Below are 12,262 nucleotides of genomic sequence, written 5' to 3' on the forward strand. Positions count from 1 at the left end.
ATCTAAACATCTCTATAGTCCAATGCAGAGAAGGGTGTTATGACAAATCTAACAGAGGAGCTGATGTGCACACCTCCAGTCAAGTGATCGTGCATGTCAAACAACCTAAGTTGGTTGATCCAGTTTCTGTCAGAAGATGGGTTCAAAACGGAAAAAGAAAAAACAGAATCAAAGACTGTACAAGTATAAAATAAATGTCTCCTAATGATGCCCATGAATATTAGCATATCTACTTAGCAAACGTAACTATTGCTGAGCAGCAACCACTGTGGTTAAAAGTGACACTTGAGATAATTATCTTAATGCTAAACCACTGTTAAACATTTAGATAAAACGCTAAGCTGTTTTAACAGTAGTACAGGCATAGAGTCAGTGAACTGACTTAGTAATGTGTATTATACAGCAATATTTACCTTGCTAACATTAGCTAACATTATTCACCATAAGCTACCGGTAATACCAGACCAACTGAGGCTATAGCAGCAAAAGTACTGAGTTTATTGAAGTGAGCGATAGTGCATTTTACTGCCTATTCATTCAACTGTTCATTTGTAAGAAGATCAGTGTGTTTTTTCTTACCTCAGATGTTACATAGTCTGACTTCAAGTTATTTATGTGTTGATGGAAAATGTTGATTATCATGGCAAATCAGTTTAATGCTTTTGTCCTTGAAAAATTATGTAAATGAAGCAATATATAATTTCATTTTAAGGGGTAATAAGGCAAAAAGGTCCAGAACCACTGGTACACCACCTGTGTGTCTACTGTAGGTTTCTGTTTTACATGTGTCTGTATATAAAGAAGCCGGTCCACACATAATCCATGTTAAATAACAAGTAAAGGGCACACTGAGTGTTGATCTGAGTTTCAAAGCAGGTCTACCCTGTGCTCTCTCTCTTACAGTCTGAACAATAGTCTAGTGAGAACAGCCCTGCAGTCTTTGATGAGGATGTTTGGGATTTAACAATGCATTTCACCCTCTTAACATTCCTGCCCACTGCTGAGGAACAGCAAAGAGTCCAGCTCCAGTCACATGAGCTCTTAAACCAAAACTGTGGATAACACCCACCAATGTGTTGAAATAGCATAACTTTCACACAAATCCCAATGTCATGTTACCAGTCCAAAAATAACTTGTTGCTGTAATCATGCTCAGGATAAATCAGGCTTAATTTGAATTATCCAAAAATGATGAGTCACATCTCACAGCGAACAGGGGATGAATGTGTTCCAGGAGTGGTAAATACAAATGCTGTCACATTCATGTGGACACATCTGACTTGACCTGTTATTTATTTTTGTCTAATGAATAGTGATAAAGAGAATGGATAGCAGTGGTCTGGTTTCCTTGATTTATGAAGGCGGGAGAGGATGCTGTTCCCTCTTTGCGAGGTGTAATCAAAAATGAACAGAACAAGTACTATAAGAAACATTTATTTTGAGTTTGACAGTTCATTCAACCATGTACACAGCAATTGATAAAACAATTTACACTCAAGGTCAACTCGCTCGTTCTGTAGCTTTTGACCATAACAAACAGACTTCATGAGCAGATAAAGTTGAACTGTTCAATCCCTCCATTATTCTTAGCACTTTACATCTGAGCTGTAAAGTTTAGGATAATGGAAAGTTTAAACATCTACTCTTCCTTGACGACTAAGCAAACTTAATTGGCTGGTGAAGGCTGTGTAATATGGTCAAAAGCTAACCTTACAAGGCAGCTGGATTTCTCACAAGCGAGAATCCATCTTGCCAGGTTCCAAGCTATTTGCTTGTGGTTGAACCCAAGTATTTCTGACCAATCAGTGTCCTCTGAGGCAGGACCTACTGGCAGCTACAGAGAAATGACTGTTTTGGTATTTGTGCCTTTTATTCAGAAATTTTCCTTACAAAGATGCCAGGAATCACCTACCATCATGCCAACTAGCTTTCAAAGCTCCTCAGACTGCAGCGTGTCGTTATGTTGTGTTTCCTCTTTGGCACTCTCATACTACATCATATGACAGACAGATGTTTCATGTACCTGCCAGGTATTTTTTGAAAGTGCCTGCCCTTTTTCCAAACAGTTCCCATCAAGGCCTTCCCAAATGGTTCTATGTAACAAACCATCAGGTGCATCAGCTTAGTCAAAAGCCCCAGAAAAAGCAACAAAGTGGACCCTGAGTGGTTCAGATGGGCTTTAGGGACTGTACAAGAATTATAAGAAGGGGAGGTGGGAGTCAGAAAAGGAGAAGGATATTATACATTTTCTTTTAGGTTGTTCTTGACTTTGCTCAGCTGACTCTGTGCTCAGCCTGTCAGTGGGCAGCAGCCTTCTGCTGCTCTCGCTGTGAATGAATCACTCCTTATTCACAAGATCATGACACCAAATTATTGTTTTGTCCCACTTATCGCAATTAAGGCAAATGCACTTCCATTTGCTCACGTCGCTCTAGTGTAGGAGTGTCTTCGCAAAACATTACCTGACCTGACCACCTGCTCTGAGTGAGCGGAAGAAGAAGAGTGTGTTCAGATTCATGCACTCTAAAGCACAAATGTTTCAACGTATATTAGATATGCTAATGGCACTGCTTTCAGCTGAATACATGTTGTCATCTGTATTCATCAGCTGATGAAGTGAAGCATAAAGAAATATAGTTGTTAATGGAACAGGGAGTGGGGGCTTGCAAGGTTCAGACCAGCGCTCATCTATATTTAATCCTGTAAATGGTCATTTAGAGGCACTTCCAGTGGAATCCGATGCCTAATAACAAAAGGAAAAAATCTCAAAGCATATAATCAATAGGAGTCGTAATTATCAGCCTCTCTCCGTCCGTGTCCTTCCTCTGTTCCCACGTGTTTTATGCCAAAAAACTGGTTTAAATTATTTATCAGTCTGTGATTGCTCGCCCGCATGTCCACACACCCATCACCCCACAAACACACACACACACACACACACACACACACACACACACACACACACACAAATGCCTGCCTCATCTTTGTATCCGGAAATTGCTGTCAGGGTGGCTGAGCTGAAGCAGGCTGTGATCTTACAGTGAGAAAGGGAGGAGTAGGAGGGGCTGACTGTCAACAGTAAATAGTGTCAGAGTGGATAGAGTACGGCCAGCGTCCACTTAATGGCTTTATGTTGTGTCGCTGCACATTAGCAGGCCGCTGCACTCCAACATTATCCAATTTAACTGGCCGTTTAATCGACTTTTCTAATCTCACTTTTCTTAAGAGGACAGAAGTTTGCCAGTATTTTGAGGCGATTTTATTTGTTTACAATGTAAAATACCTTTTCTTTGATGCAAATCAATAAATGCTTTTTCTGCCTTGTTGTCACATATTGTCAGTAATCAGAAATTGAGAAAAATTTAACTTTTTCTACTTGTTTTATTAATGAAACGTAAGTCTTTTATATTTGGAGGACATATTTGAAAGTGTATCAAAAGAGAATTGCTTGTTGTTGATTGTTCTGTAGAAAACTATAATGACTAAATGTGTTAAAATACTTTAATATTAGACATTTTGTCACATTTACAGTTTGTCAATCCCTCCCTGCATGCAGCACAATCAGCCCTGGCTTCCTTACTCATAGCTCCCTCTAGAGAAATATCTCCAACACTACATCTGTGTTGAATATGAGCTCACACTGTGGCTCTCAATTAGAGCAGTTATATGATAACTGTGGCAATATCACAGAGGTGGTTTAGATCCTATTGCATTAGACCGTTGTCACTTCCTACGTTTCCAGAAGATGCAGCTGATGTCACAACACCTTAACACTGACACAGCTCCAATTGATGTTTCCCACATGAGTCAGCCCCCACCCACAGCTCTCATAATCTCATCTGTGACTAAGCAATGTGGAAAGATGATGTGTGGCCATAGGGGGGTATATATCTGTGTGTGTGTGTGTGTGTGTGTGTGTGTGTGTGTGTGTGTGTGTGTTCTCATTCTGTGCCATGCAACAAATAAAAATACATTTATGTCCCAATATCAGAGGACACTACATAAGTTTATCAGAAATATTTATATATTATATATATATATATACATGAACATTAAATGTTAGTAAGACCAACAATACACATAGACGGAGCCTGTGTGAAATTGTAAAGGCTGCCTTGTGCGCCTGTATGATTGGAAGATACTAGTCACCTGGTGGCCAATCAGCTGATAAATGAGCATGAATGAAGCAGCTGATGCCAAGCAGATAAACGATTTTGGCGCTCTGTCTAAACTAATGCAATCCTCTGTATGGTATGAAGTTTATTTGAAATTATTTGAATTTTTGAAATGTTTTTATTGTCGTTTTTTATTCATTTGTATGAGAGACAGGTTTTGTGTTTTATTAATTAGTCCATCTTCATCAACCATTCATTTTTCTCAAAAGCCTGACGAGATTACAACTCTTCTTCTCCTGACTGTCACATTTTACTGCCTAGACTGTAAATAGTCTCAAAGACTGAGTCACTGTCGCTTGCAGCAGCTCACTCACACTATTTCAAATGCAGAAAACGCTACTGATCACATTTAAAATGCAGCTGTACACAGAGGAGAAAAACAGGCTAATGATAAACTAACCAATAAAAAGAAAGATATCAAGTGTCATGGATCTGAATTCACAAATAAGCCATCTGAAGGATGTCTAATCAAACTGCAAATTATTCTAGTATAAATGGTCTGAGTTGATGGTGTATGTCCTGTTATTTGACAGTAAAAAGTCATTAAACCTCATAGGTACCTTCGCGTTGCCTCGAATAACTTTTTTTTTGGTTGTTTTTATTGTATTTGAAGTGGAGCCAAATTACTCATAACAGCATTTTTTTTGTTATCCTAAATATACTTGAGCAAAGGTATTTAACAAATTAACCTGCAAACACCTGCCATGCACGACACAGAAAGAGGAAAGGAACGATGTTGGCTTCAAAGCAGCAGCTCCCCGCGGGCTTTGCAGCCGACGGTTAACCTACCGCGGCGTTGCTTTGTCTTATGTAGGAGGGAGAAAACTCGCACTTAGGGAGTATGACTCAACACAACGGTGTGCATAAAAATCAGGAGTGAAAGTAAAGCGTGTACAGCAGCTTTCCTGGTAAATCTGTGAAGCCGAGTACATCTGTTGCTGAGTGTATTTGTCGTATAAACTGTTCCAGTTCTACAATAAATCTGCAAAATTACAGGCAAGAATGAATTGTTTATAGTAGAGAGAAAGGATCATTACTACGCTTACTACAGCATTGTGACCATGTTAGCATGCTGATGGTACCAATCAGTTTCAAGGTTTAGCCTCACAGAGCTGCTAGCATGGCTGTAGACTCTTAGTCTTATTTATATGTAATCTTGTGTTTCTTCTGTGACCATAGAGTGATTGACAGAGATGATTTGTCTTTTCATAGCTAAAACTCAGTCATAGATCCCGTAACAAAGCTATAACTACAGTATTCTCTTGTATATGTTTGTGTGCCTCAATCCTTATCTATATTTCAGTTTCCTTATCTGTTATTCATTCCATTTTTTGCCCCTCTGCACCTGAAACTCTTCGTTTATTTTTACAATTTCCATTTATTTTTTGAACTACCACTGTATCTCACTGCTTCTCTTCTTCTGCCCTTCAGTCCATTCTGTTGTTTTATTTATCTCGAGTGTGAAGCACCTTTTGTGGCTTTGTTTTGAAAAGTGTTCTATAAATAAAGACTATTATTATTATTATTATTATTACGGCAACAACAACGACACATAGGTAATTTTAGAGTTTGTAAAGGTTGGCTTATTCATGTGTTTTCGTGAACTGCTGTTGGTTATTTAAAGAACTCCTGCACTGGCATAACCCAGCTCTCCCTGTGATGACGATAAAGACCCCGTGTTGCTGTGGAAACAGCACATCAACCAAGGACACGCGTGGTTGGCATCCATCAGATGATTCGCCTCTGTGTGTCTGTATTCTTATGTGTGTGTGTTCCCGAGCCCACCCCACCTGCTTCACCCTGATATCACTTCATCACAGCACAAAAACAGGCCCCAGCTGATCATGCTTTTCGAGGAAAGAGGTAGAGAAAATGAACAGATGTCCCCTTGTAGTATGGCATTGTTTTTCAGCTCCTGTTTGCCAGATCCCCAGCGAAGGTTTGGATGAACTTTAACGGAGGATTCCCCATGTCTAAAATAAGCAGTTTCGCTCCCGCCGAGCAGCGCGATGTGATGAAAAACAGAGTTATCCCATGAAAACTAAATCAGTATGTCAGCATTCAGAAATCAATATGTCATTGGTGGCTTTCATCTCAGCGTGTAGCCATGTGTCTCCCTGCAACAAAAAAAAAAGAAAAATGGATTTGTGTGAGAGACAGAGACAGCATAGCCACTGATTGAATAAGTGAAAGTGTAAAATAGAGTTTGTCCCAGACTTCCTGCTGTCCATCTCCCTGTGTGTGTGTGTGTGAGAGTGAGAGTGAGAGTGAGTGAGTGAGTGAGTGAGTGTGTGAGGGAGAGATAAGCTGCAGCACAAGTCATCGATTTGTGCCATGGGGTGTGTTTGTTTCACCAACACTCCCCTTGCCTCTCATTACCCTGCCCTCACCTACCCTCCACTTCATCCCTGTGCTCTGATCATGCCTCAAAACAACATCCCATTGTTTGCCCAGAGAGGGGATCATGTCCACCATGGTACATCCATCCAAACTGCCTCCCATTCTGAATGATTGTCCTTGGCTCTTGTCAGAAAGAGAAACTCATTCATTGGAAGTCACGTCACCGGGGCTGCCCACAGGCAATAGCTGTGGTGCAGTGATGGTGGTGGTGGTGGTGGTGGTGGGGGGGGGGGGGTGAGGGTGAGGGTGTGATCTGTTGCTTATATTATTATTTGTTTTGGTGTGCTGGGCACATCTGAGAGAATGGGAATTCAATTTTTCTGACACAGTCCAGTAATTACGAAAGCATAAGTGGATTAAGCTGTAGACAGCCCGCGGTCGTGATACAGCTGTGAAATTTTATCTTCAATCAGGTGGCTGATAGGTCGATCAGCACTGCCACTGACAGAGGACAGAGATCAATAAGAGAAACTAACTGAGGCATGAATCGCTGGCAGAGGTGAGGAGAAGCTTCTGAATCGATATGACAGTTACTCAGCGGAGGTTTCAGGCCCTCTGCTGTGTGAGTGACAAATTCAGCGTGCACTGTGTGTGTAAGTGTGTGTGTGTGTGTGTGTGTGTGTTTGTAAATTTTGTTCATACAGTAGAAGTTGACTCATGACATGATGGCATGAGGTTTTCCCAGAGATGTCCTTTCCCAGATGGAAGGAGTGGAATTAAACCTGCAGCTCATCCCAACTCTGAGGCTGCAGCCATGTAAGCTTGAACATGAGTGTTTGTGTATCTATGGCTGTTATCTGCTGAACTCCTACTTAATGGTTTTCTATGGGTTCAAATTAGGCCCAATAGGATTTTGAGCTTGTAAAGTGCTGTTTAGTCCAAAGTTTGTAGTTGTAAATCAACCTTGGTTTAAATAAATCCTGAATGATAAATTCAAGTTTGTACATGTAGAAAAGATTTGTATTCGTAAAAAAAAAAAATGAGACTGTGAATAAAATCTGTGGAGAATTGATATCAGTGTTGAGGTAACACAAAGACACTGTGAAAAGAAGTGCTTTTGTGAACATCTTTGTAGAGATACAGAGCTTTGAACTGTGTAAAACTCAAGGCATTCAAAGTTCCCACACAGTATGTGACACTGAAGTTACAAATATGAGTTTTGACCCTCTTCACAAAAGCACTTTTCTTCAGTGTCTGTGTGTAACATCGCCACTCGTATCATTTGTTCACATTCTTTTTTCTTTTTTTTTTTTTACAAATAGAAATCTTTTCTCAACTTGCACAGACTTGAATTTCTCCTGCAAATTTATTGAGCAAGTTTACAAATGTTGATTTACAGCTACACATTTTGGAATTATTTAAATATCAATTTACAAGCTCAAAATCTTTTTGACTCTTATTTGAGCCTGTCACTTTCTCTGTGTGCAGCTGCATATCAAGCTTCTCTCTGGCACTTGAACTGGTCTGTTCCCCCAGCAGATGGCAGCATGGCTGCTTCATTCTTCTCCTGCTGATGGAGATTATTTTCTGCTGTATCAGAGAACATGTCACTGAGTCACATTAAAGTTCCTCTTATTAGTCTGTGAATTGTTCCTCTTTAGGAGCTTGTTCTCCTTTTAGCTTTGGAGAGATTGAATTTAGAAAGCCCTGCAGATGTGTCGTAAGTCTGGACAATTATTCAATATAATCCTTTAATTATGACTTTCACTGCTGTTGTATAATAATTACATGATTATATCGTTTTACTAAATTCTGTCGTCTATATTAATGATTCCAAGCAAACTGTAGGTAACAACTAACAAAATGAGCTATTGAAGGATTTCATTTACATTAATATTTAATTAAAATAACAGTGGAGGATCATTTTCAATGGGATTTTATATACATTTGCCACGTCATGATATACCTTTGGTGTAATTGTCCTCCCCAACTGGTTATTATTATTTGTTTTTTATTGCCCAATGCAATTAAGGAGTCAGCCATTTGGAAAAAACAACATAAGAACACTTATAGAAGAAGATAAGAAATAAAATAATAAAAATATGTAAACTTAAAAACAAAACTTGAAACAGAACTTAAATTAAACACAACGACCATGCTCTAAATGTATATAATGATACTGCCAATATGCTTTAGACTAGCACTGCATATTGTCTTGTATTTGTACGACAAGATGCTTTAATTTGTTTCTGAAATAGGACAGCTAGGACAGAGTACCCTGTTATGCACATTTGAGTTTTTGAAATGTTTTGTACATATGTTGAAATCGGGATAAAGCACATGAGATACACCATGCTTAATATGAGGAAAAAATAACAAAAATAAGAGGAAAATACCCTGTGATATTGTCATATTGATTCAATCCATATCATCTAGCTACAATGTCCCTAATGTAGCAGCATAAATCTTGTAGTAGAAGATACAGAGAACTGATGAACTGATTTCCTCGGCTGAGTTTTCTCCGGTCTTCAGAGGTCACAGCTTAGGGAAGAGGAGGTTAAACTCTGACCAACAGTGTGTTGATTTGGCTGCCAGCCTGCTCGTCGACATGTTTTTCATGCTTCAGCGGAGCATGAGCAGAACACACATTCTCCTCATTGGAGGAGCTCGCAAACAACCTCACCCACTATCTCCCATACACACACACACACACACGTGGGCACGCACACACACACACACGGGCACGCACACACACACACACCTGTGCACACAACAGAAGTCATTGCCATGTCAAACTCACACCATTGCACAATGAGACCAGTTTGTTGCTCCTTGCACTCAACACACGTTGTTGTTTGGGCAGTGGTTCATTCCATAATCCACCTAAGGCTGTAATGACTTTGTGATAAGCAGGAGTAGCTTGTGTTAACAATAGGGATTGCTCTGTGGAAGCAATTTAGACACCGCAGCGGCTCTCTGGCCCATCTGTGCCAACTAATGTGGTGGTTGCCAGTTTGAATCCCAAGACTGAATGATTAGGAATGAGGAATTATCCTCACCTACAGGTGGAGGTTTGTAACCTCTAAATTGTTCCACAGGGCCTGATTAGTGGCCCAATAACATACTTCAGAGCACAGATTTTCAGACTTTGAGGCATGGCTTCAGTCTAAAGATTTGGTCTATGCCAATGTTACTTACATATTGTTGTTTGGCTTGATTGGCTCATCAACACATTGCACAAGCAGCACAGGTTGTGACACACTGGCAATTTGCGTCAGAATTCGTACTCCTCTGAGTCATAACTCAGTCAAGATTTAAGATTCAAAGTTCCTTTATTGCCAATGCACAGAGCAGCAACCCAGTCATAACAAACAGCAAGAGTTCAAGCTAAACTACTTTAGTGTGCAGAATATATAGATAAAATATATTAGCAGTAACCTATGAAACAATAAGATATAAAACAATATGATGAAAGCAGCAGAGATATTGCACTTGGATATTTGCTGAGTTACGGTGGTCCCGTTGGCAATATATACATACAAAGGTGCAACTGGAATGTAAACATCTGTGCAGTGTTCTGTAAAAGTAACTTGTAGTACAGTACAAATCTGAACAGACATGATATATATTTTTAGATTCAGAGAGATTTCCGTTTTCTGAGAATATCATTATCTTCAATGTTCATCATAAATAAGCGTCCACAAATCATAGAGAAAAAGGAACTAATTCAGCGAAAAAACTGATTCTGTGGCAACATTATACTTCCTGCTTACATCCTCCAAAATAGAGGAAGTGTAGTTCCAAAACTTAAAGTATGATTACCCCCAAATCAAAGTTGACGGGGAGCATTGTGTCAGTTTTGATGGTTGGCCTGCTGTGGACCTCCAAAATGTGACAGAATGTGAATGTATTAAATGCACTGTACCTCCAACACCATTCCAGTATAAGTAAAATGTGCCTCAAAGAAATGCCTCTAAAACCTGACACTGCTCTTCTCACCTCCTGCTCCCTGCTATGAAAAGAGAGACTCCTGTAATCTTCCGGTGTAAGAATGAGCTCAGCATGAACTACAGTCACTGGCAACGAGACTGACAGGTGATCACGATAAGGATCAGTAATCGGCTTCACACAAGGACAAAGAGTTTTCAAAAGTGGAGGTGAACAGGTTGCGAGATAGTGGAAAATGAATATAGCAGCATCAGTGTGCTAACTTTCACCCCTCGGTGTGTCTGGGATGATGATCTTTTATCTATCCCTATTGGTCCAGACTGCTCCGAAGTCAGATCAAGTCATGGCTCTGATACTGACGCCTTATATGACTCTCAGTAATCTCAGTGGATTATAGCATCATGATTCACTAAAATGAGCTGTCAGCTTCTGCTGCAGAGGCAAGAAAAGGGGAAGAGATATAGAATTTGGTTTTTGATGGTGACAGACACATATACAAGCTCTTGTAAGCTTTATGATGATGATACATTGGCAGACATGTTAGCAAAAAGTTGCATATTAACCCAATAACCAATAAGACCAATATTCAGTCTCCTTTTAGCTCTGTTTTGGTTTCCACCAACTCTTGGTGGACTCCTTCCACCAAGTCTGCTGTTTGGTGCACGGCAGATGGTGTACGGCGTTACAAAACCATAACAATGAGCTAAAAGATGCTAATCCACTCCATACAGCTGAGGTAAATGCAGTCAGGTGGTAATCTTCTGTGGGTTTTTTACAATGAGAAACTGCTGTTAATATGCAAATATTGACAAATGCACCTTTCAAATCTGCAATTTTCTGACTTTTTTGATGCTACCACTTTGGCACCACCTAGTGGTAGTACCAAAAAAAGACATTGTGATCCAACCAGGGATCGTTGAGTTGAATGGGCTGAAGGAGCTCTGACGAAGCAAACACATAATTTGAAGGAAACATAATTCTTCCTGGATTATGTTTTTATCCACCCCTAATGAGCAACTGTTCGCTGACATTGTGTTTAATTTATGCAGTACATAATGGTGTCATTTCATAAACACACACACACACGCACACACAAAACATTGCATGTTAACACAGTCCAAGCACCATTTACATTTCCCATCACGACATAATTGGAAAAACGAATTAGTAGTATATAAACATCATTTGTGAGAGAAAGCATTGTTCATTCTATGTAAGACATTGTGCTGTTGTGCTGTTTGTGTTTTATGCTCCTCCATCACTCTTGCCATGAATCATGGAGTGTGATTTCAAGCTTTTGTGTGATACATCACAGGAATATGTGAGATACTAGTGTCAGTATTTTAACTGTCAGCAAGACTAATAAAAGACAATTATATTTAATTACTAAAACCCTCTGTTATCAAACAATAATACCTGCAATAGAAACACAGTATTTCAGTCCAAGGTAATGTTATAAAAACAAGAACTGAATGAATGCATAAAGTCGAGCAGTATATGTCATGTTCTGCTCTAAATAGGGAGAATAACCCAGATAAAAACACACTGACAGATGACTGCTGTACTGACCCAGCTGGTTTCTTGTTTTTGCCAAATATCTTGATTAGTTGCACCATCAAATGTAAATGTAAAATATGATCTTTTTTAAATTTAACAGTGTTTTCTCTTTTCAAGAATAAGTCGTCTCTCCTCCACTTGATAAATCGTAAATCAGTTTCAAAATAGAATAGAATAAAAACCAAACATGACAAATGAGTCATTTGCATTTGATTGCAATCGCAGGAGTATTTTTTTAGGTT

The sequence above is a fragment of the Seriola dumerili genome, unplaced genomic scaffold (assembly GCF_002260705.1).
Source record: "Seriola dumerili isolate Sdu_G_001 unplaced genomic scaffold, Sdu_1.0 BDQW01000138.1, whole genome shotgun sequence".
Classification (NCBI taxonomy): domain Eukaryota; kingdom Metazoa; phylum Chordata; class Actinopteri; order Carangiformes; family Carangidae; genus Seriola; species Seriola dumerili.